Source organism: Haliotis rufescens, unplaced genomic scaffold, assembly GCF_023055435.1.
Source record: "Haliotis rufescens isolate VD_foot unplaced genomic scaffold, xgHalRufe1.0.p SCAF_11, whole genome shotgun sequence".
NCBI lineage: Eukaryota > Metazoa > Mollusca > Gastropoda > Lepetellida > Haliotidae > Haliotis > Haliotis rufescens.
In genome coordinates this window covers 15,049,782-15,057,225 of record NW_025963791.1, presented here as the reverse complement: position 1 = coordinate 15,057,225, position 7,444 = coordinate 15,049,782, and the positions used below count along the sequence as shown (strand labels likewise).

The following is a 7,444-nucleotide window of genomic DNA, read 5'->3' as shown; positions in this document are numbered from 1 at the left end:
TTATGCGCATGCGTTACCAGACATTCGGCTTTAGTGTTTACATGTGAGAGGACAAGTTACAAACTAATTTCACTCAAGTTATGCCGTGTTATCGGTAACTTTATCAGACATTTTTTCTAAGAGAACGAAAGTGACTGGAATGGAAAGTCTGAATGCTTGTCATTCTTAATCGTTAAGAGGTGAAGCAATGTAAACACAGGAGGCCAAGTTCCAAGTGAGTGCACTGTCAGTGACAGATTCTTATGTCTTCATGAAAAACAGAAATGCTTCAATCGAAATGGAATCGTTCGTGTCGTGTTATTAAAACACGTGTTTTTTCGTTATTAACCACACCAATGATAATTTTCTGTAACTGACAAATACTTATCTGCTCCGATTTTGGGTGCATTTTGATTATGGAAACACCATGATGATTTCAACAACAGCTTTGCCTGACAAGCCTTTAGAGACAGACAGCAGTGGTAGAAACTAACATGTTTAGTCCACTAGTCCTTATAATGATAACATACAGCAAAACCACCATTAAATGGCAAAATTCTACTATTCCTTACGATGCCTTTACTATTGGGCAGTTTGACAAGGACTACAGGACTGGTGCTAATTTCTAACGCTGGACAGTACCCAATTTTGTTAAGTTTTTGCCTTATGGCACCTACACATAAAAAAAAAGAAAAGATAAATATATGCATAAATGATCAATGATGGCAATAAGTAGAACTGTTGGTAATTTGTTCCAAGATATATGAGGGGAGACTAATTTCTGTGGACTCAATTGGGTCTTCAGAGTAGGGCCTATATGGGTTATGGCTAAAACGACCATCTCAGCAAAATGTCACAGAGAGAAAACAGCACAAATTTGTGAAAATGCAACCTCGGTCATGCGAAAACGGCTACCATTTCGAGGCGAAAACAGCATCTTATCGAGCACCTTTAGAATTCAGCACCACAACGTCTCGTGAGGACAATCTCTACTGTAGGTCAGATGTCACCATTTTTTGTGAGAATCTGTAGAACTGCAACAAGCAACCTGTGGATTGTTAGCCCCAAAGCTCACCGATTTTTTACCTAGTCTTGCCTAAATGAAATGGGGACTGACATTTATGAAGGTTGGCCATAGTGTTGCAGTCTATTGAAACTTACAAGTGGTCACAATGCCTTTTGGCTCACTTTCACAGTTCCGTATTCTACAAGATTCTAGGTGGTAAGGAATGTGCCGATATTATGCAGTCTCTAACAGCCCCAGGTGTCAGACGTTGAAATTCATGAGTATGCATGAATGACCGGTATTTATTAATTTATTGGGTGCTTTTGTGCAGAAAAGTGGAGGGGGAACAGTGTAAGGTTAGCATTGATCATATTAAGGACCTAGGAAGGCTTTGGCATTGCTTCTGATGCCATGATGGTGAGTCAGCTTCATCTTCTTATCTGAGCAAATGTAACAGGTGAAAGAGACTTAGAAGTTCCAATACTTCCATGACACCAACCTTTTCATGTTTTTTATGAATGTATCAGAAAACAACAAGGTGAACAAGGATGACAAGTGGCTATGTTTGCATGCTTCAACTCCCATGCTTGAAGGGGGTACAAATCCTTACCCTATTGTAGCATCATCATTGATTCATTGCAAAAGATGTACCACGGTAGTTTGATCATGTTCTTGCTAGTTGCTTGTGGATGTGTGCAGGCAATATATTTATTCCTAACAAACTGCATTCCTGTGTATAATAATGAAAACAAATGCGTAAAAAAATTTGAAATTATAAATGCTTTCATAAACTTAGGCTTGCTATAAAATGCACTGTTGCATGCTATATTTATCTATAAATAATACTGAAAACTCTCCCCATCGTTAGGCTTATTCAGTGACATTGCATGTAGGGATGATTCATGACTGAGAGGAATTTATACACACCTGATGACCCCAACAAACCTGTTGTTTCACATGTGTATGTTGCATGGCAACAAAATTCAATAAATAATATCATAGGGTATTGTGACATGTTTGTAATGAGTGTGGTACTGAACTCTAAAGGTAGGACCATGATGTTTACATTTGTGTATAATCTCAGTAGCGATGTCTACACAATATGGTGAGAATGGTACTTAGTCATGTTAGTATTATTTCTTAAAATACATGGGAATAATTCCTTAGAAGAGGTGAGATGTTTGATCTTAACCCTAACTAACAACTAAGGATCGGAAAGGGATAGATATCCCTAAGAATTGTGAAGGGATGTTTGATCGGAAAGGGGTGCCTAAGCTTAATGATAGTAAACATGAGCTTAATCAGAAAGGGAACTACGGTTGAAGGATAGAGTTGGGGTATATCTACCCAACACAGCTAATGTGATCAGTGTTTGAAACTAAGCATGTACATCGTGGGGTCCTTGTTATGACCCTAATGCTAAAAGTTCAAGATTTCGAGGTCCCTATATATTCAAATGCTGTAGGAGGAAACCCTCAGGACCCCACTTAATTTGGAAACACTGCTATGAGGTCATTGAAGCGAGGGCCACAGCAGGTATCATTCTCTTTCAGATTAAATCCTCCTTGGGGCACTTATTGCATTTTCCTTGCTCAAGAAAATCTACATGACATAGTTGTAACCATTTTCCTTAATAAAAATGTTACCACACAAAAAACTTCATTTTTGTATGATATACGACCACCCTTACGGGGCCTCACCCTCCACGGCGCGTCACGTCAGGGGGAGCAACTCTCACCCAAAGGCGTGGCTGGGTTTTTTTCAAGAGACAAAAAGAGTATCAGATTATCGTTCGACTAGAACCATGGCTGACCAAACTGTATGTAAGGTACATTTCTTTCATTGCAAAGGCGTAATACTTCGCATTGTAAAGTTATAGAGTTGTAATTATACGCCACGTGTACAGTACCTTAACTTTGAATTCAAATGGCCGTAATGGCATCCATATTGTAGTTCCACGGTCTGATACATGTAACACCAAGGCCATTAGAAACGGCTTGGGGTTTTGTTATATCATACACCATTGGTCTACAATTTTTTCCTTTTCATAAACCCGAGGTGGTGTGTTAATTTATAAACTACACTTACCTTTTTTACAGGTTTTTACACCTTCGCGCGTAACACGCCCCCTTTGGTGTTATAATTATACTACGACATTGGCTATTAGTATCGCGTTACAAATCACATTCTACATTACGCCTTTGCTTCTAGTTTCACAATTTATGCACGTATCTTTCCGATCTTTATATCACACTGATACACTTTAATACCCTTCCGCCCACCTCAGAAATTACGGTCTTTTTTACAGACCTTCAAACTGTGTACGGGGTGTTCTGCATCCATTCCCCCCCCCCCCAAGACCGGCATGAATGCTGCCTGAAATGTCTGGCTGAGGACAGGCATGACGATGGGTCATGCCCGATCTGCATTGCCTTCACCCCCCGGGCCTAAAAGAAGAGACAAGTAGATTTAATGCACTCTAAAGGTCTCTTAAAGGATCGGCTAAGACCATCCCCCCCCATCTAAAAAGGGTAAAAAAGCTGCCGAGACTGTCTCCTCCGCTCCCTCCCGGGGGGCCGGGGGAGAAGGCTCGAGGGTCCCCGTAGTAAACACTGCACACTCTCCTGCACCATCTTTGGCAGACATCTCTGCCTTACTGCAGTCGCACATGGCGTCGATGATGGAGGAGGTGAAGCCTTCCCCGTTTTCAGCGCCGGACGCGGCTTCGAGACCTCGTGATATGCCCGGCGTCGGCCGGGGCAGGCCACTTGGTCTCGGCTATGGCTCGAGGTTGCTCCCCAGCGGAGGGGTGGCGGGTGCTGGCCCGTGCACTACCAATGCACAGTTTTCCCTAGCGGAGCCAGACACCTCTTCTGAGGCCGAGGCTTCCTCTAGTGGATACCTAGCCCAGAGCCAGGTGGGTCCCTTGAACCCCCGGCATTTCGGGACCGGGACTCGGCTTCGGGTGCAGCCCGGGAATGCGAGGGCCCAGGCCTTCGGGCGTCCCCTTCAGACTTGTCTGCTTCATCTCTCGGGGAAGAGTCGATTAACTTTGGCTCGGAATTGAGAGAGGAGGAGTGGATGGAGGAGGGGGTGACGACTCGGAGACCTCAGGAACGTTTTCCTTCGCTTCCTCGTTGAGGCAAGTGCGGGACAAGATTGCCAAGTACTGCCTCAGGTGGCTGCGCCTATGCCAGAGTCGGATCAGCCTGAGTTCCGCCTTCCAGGGAACACTTTTGCTCCTAGCAAGGCGCCCCAGGTGCGGCTCCGTGTTCTATCCTCCCTGGTGCATGAAGTCATCAACCCTCTGTTGTCGGGTGCCCGCAGGAATTTCGACCTGCCTGAACTTATTAAGCGGTAGCCGCTTGCAGAGAATGGTGACTTTGAGGTACCTGTGGTGGATGAATGCGTTTGGACTTCCGTTACCCTGGGGGGGGTGGTCTTCGACCCCCAACTTGACTAAGGTCAAGCAGGGCTCGAGATTGCCCCCCCTTTCCTGCGTGCGGTGCGGAGTTGAAGTCTGCTTACATATGCTTCGAAGAGCAATATCGCAATGCATGCCAACAGCTCCGTGTGTCCGTACACTCCGTATATCTGTCGGCTGTACAGAGGGAGTTAGCGGGGGAGGGGCCGGCCGACTCTTCGAAGTTGGCCGCGCAACTTACGGAAGTTCACAGTCATCTTGCGCGGGACGCTTTGCAGATGATGTGCACAGTTATGGGCATGTGCAGGCTGTGGATGTCGGTATCTAAGTACTCGACTTCCACACTCCAAGACCTCCTTGCTTTGCCATATAAGATGGGTGCCACCCTCTTCCCTGGGGCTCAGCAGTTGGTCCGAGAGGCTGCGCGATTGTATGCTTCCATCAAGGACTCTAAGGCCTTGTTGGAGGTACCAAGCGTTAAACCGCGTAAGCGGACCTTTCCGCTTGACTCCTCCTATGCTGACGCGCCGTGTCAGAAGTCCACACCTGCTTTGAAGCCGCCGCTTCCTTCAGGTAAGGGCGCCAGGAGGGGCAAGAGAGGCAGGGGCCGGGGCAAGGCAGCTGGTTGAGGCCAGCAGTTTTTCGCGGGGCCGGGGAACCCGATGGGTTCCCATTAGCGCCCGAAGAGCCCCGGGTGGACCCACAGTCGCAAGTTCACGAACTGCCGACAGTCGGGGTCCACTGCCTCAAGCCGGATGTCCCCGTAGGCGGCCGAGTGGCTCTATTCCTGAAGGAATGGGAGACATTTACATCCAATCCCTGGACCCTGTCCACTCTAAGGGATGGCCATTTGCCTCGGTGGAAACATCATCCGCCCCCCTTCTCCGGGATAAAGCACACTCTGGTGCCCGCTTCCCGAGAGAAGGCGGAATTCCTCCATGCCGAGGTCGACGCACTTCTTATGAAAGCTGCTATCGAACCGGTTCCCGTGGGACAGGAAAGCGAGGGCTTCTACTCGACATATTTCCTAGTCACCAAAAAAGACGGAGGGTTCAGGCCTATACTCAATCTGAGAAGGCTGAACAAACTTATAGAGGTACCATCCTTCAGGATGGAGACACTGAGCTCAGTGATCTCAGCTGTCGAGACAGGAGAATGGCTAACGTCAATAGACCTAAAATACGCCTATCTCCACATACCCATACACCCAGAGTTCAAGAAATACTTGAGGTTTTCTTTCGACGGGAGGTGTTATCAGTTCAGGGTTCTACCATTCGGGATCTCCACGGCCCCGAGGGTGTTCATCGAGCTGATGTTAATTCCAGCCCAAGTGGCCAGGTCGAAAGGTCGGTTCTGCCATCCGTACCTCGACGAATGGTTACTAAGAGCTCTATCGCAATCCCTGAATCAGATAGCCACACAAGAAGTGAAAGACATTCTGATCACTCTAGGGTGGATAGTCAATCTCAAGCCCAGATCAGAGCCCTACTCAGAATCTAGTCTTCTTAAGGGTGAATTTCAACACGGTGAGCAGACTTGTATCTCTGTCACAAGATCGCATTGCCAAGGTCAGAAGTGTTACTTCCCAGTTCCTTCTGTCCACAAGTCACACTGCTCGTACATGGCTCCAGTTACTGGACAGTGGATGTGGTCTGGCGGGCGTGCTTGAGAATGAGACCCATTCAACAAGCACTCTGTCGACTTTGGGCGAACTCGGAAGATCTCGAGACTGTGCTCGAGATTCCGCAGTGGCTCATTACACACCTTCAGTGGTGGACAGAAGTCGGGAATCTGTCCCGGGGGCTCCCCCTCGACACTCCTGTTCCGTCTCTCACAGTTCAAACAGACGCGTCACTCTCTGGCTGGGGAGGCGTTCTGAACGATCACACTGCCTATGGCCTATGGCCTATGGTATCTCCCGGGGGTGGACAATGTCCGTGCGGACGCTCTGTCGTGCCGGATCCTCGCTTCTCACTCCTCACAAGTGGAGGCTCGACCCGGGGATATTCAGGATTATCTCCCAGTTATACGGGTCGTTCCAGGTGGATCTGTTTGCGTCTGGGGTGAATCATTCATGCAATGTCAGCCGATCCCGAACTAACTGTCTTCCACCTGGACAGGGTCAGTATTCGGCTGCCAGACTCTTACCGTCCTAAGGTCTCACACGCCTTCCACGTGACGGCTCCTATTGAGCTACCTGCTCTTTCACAGCCTTCCTCGTCGGGGACCACTGCAAGACATGCTCATGTCTTGGATGTCCGCAGGACCCTCAAGGCCTTTATCTGCAGAACTAAGGGTATCCGTAAGGATAACCAACTATTTTGCTGTTATGGCGGTAGGAACGCTGGCTCACCTGCGAGCAAACAAACAATCTCGAGGTGGATAGTGTCAACTATTTGTACTGCGTACACGCTTCAAGGCAGGGACCCCCCTACCAGGTTGAAGGCTTATTCGGTTAGAGCAGTGGCTACGTCACAAGCATACGCCGCAGCTCTGCCCATTGAGGAGATCTGCTCCACGGCTATTTGGAGCCAGCCGAGCACGTTCATCAAACATTACCAACTCGACAAGCACGTAAGCAAGCGTGCTCCGTTTGGTCAGTCAGTTCTCCGAACTGGGCAAAGTTCTACATCTCTAGCCGATTGAGCCTTCGAGATTTTAGACCGCCCTTCGTTTATACTGCTCAGTAACGGTACGGATTCTATCTTCTGCAGTCGATAAATACCAGTCCTTACTACTCGATAATACTCGTATTTGCACACGCACTCCTTCGATCCACGGGGATCCTCTGGCCTAGCTCAGCGCGGGTTATAGTCCCTCGTGATCTACGCCCCTATATCACTTGTTCCAAAAAGTGTGTGTGTGGGGGGGGGAGGGGTTTCGAGTTCTCGAATATGATAAGCCACAAATAATGGCTCTTTAATTGTATATGGTCGACCACGCCCTGTCTCTAGCCCCCGCCTTTCGAGGGTGGTGCCTCACGATAAGGTTGGTTCCATTTATTGAACTCTTTTTCTTCATTGAAATAATCAAAA

General features: G+C 47.7%; 1 protein-coding gene across 1 annotated transcript in view; it reads left to right on the top strand.

Annotated features, from left to right (window-relative positions):
• The first annotated feature begins 21 nt into the window (after nt 1-21).
• Nucleotides 22-7,444, top strand: part of LOC124150889 (centrosomal protein of 131 kDa-like) — a 41,266-nt gene continuing 33,843 nt past the window's right edge. The window contains exon 1 of the mRNA XM_046523076.2: nt 22-214. The gene's annotated coding sequence lies outside the window, so the exon portion shown is untranslated. The remainder of the gene's footprint in view (nt 215-7,444) is intronic.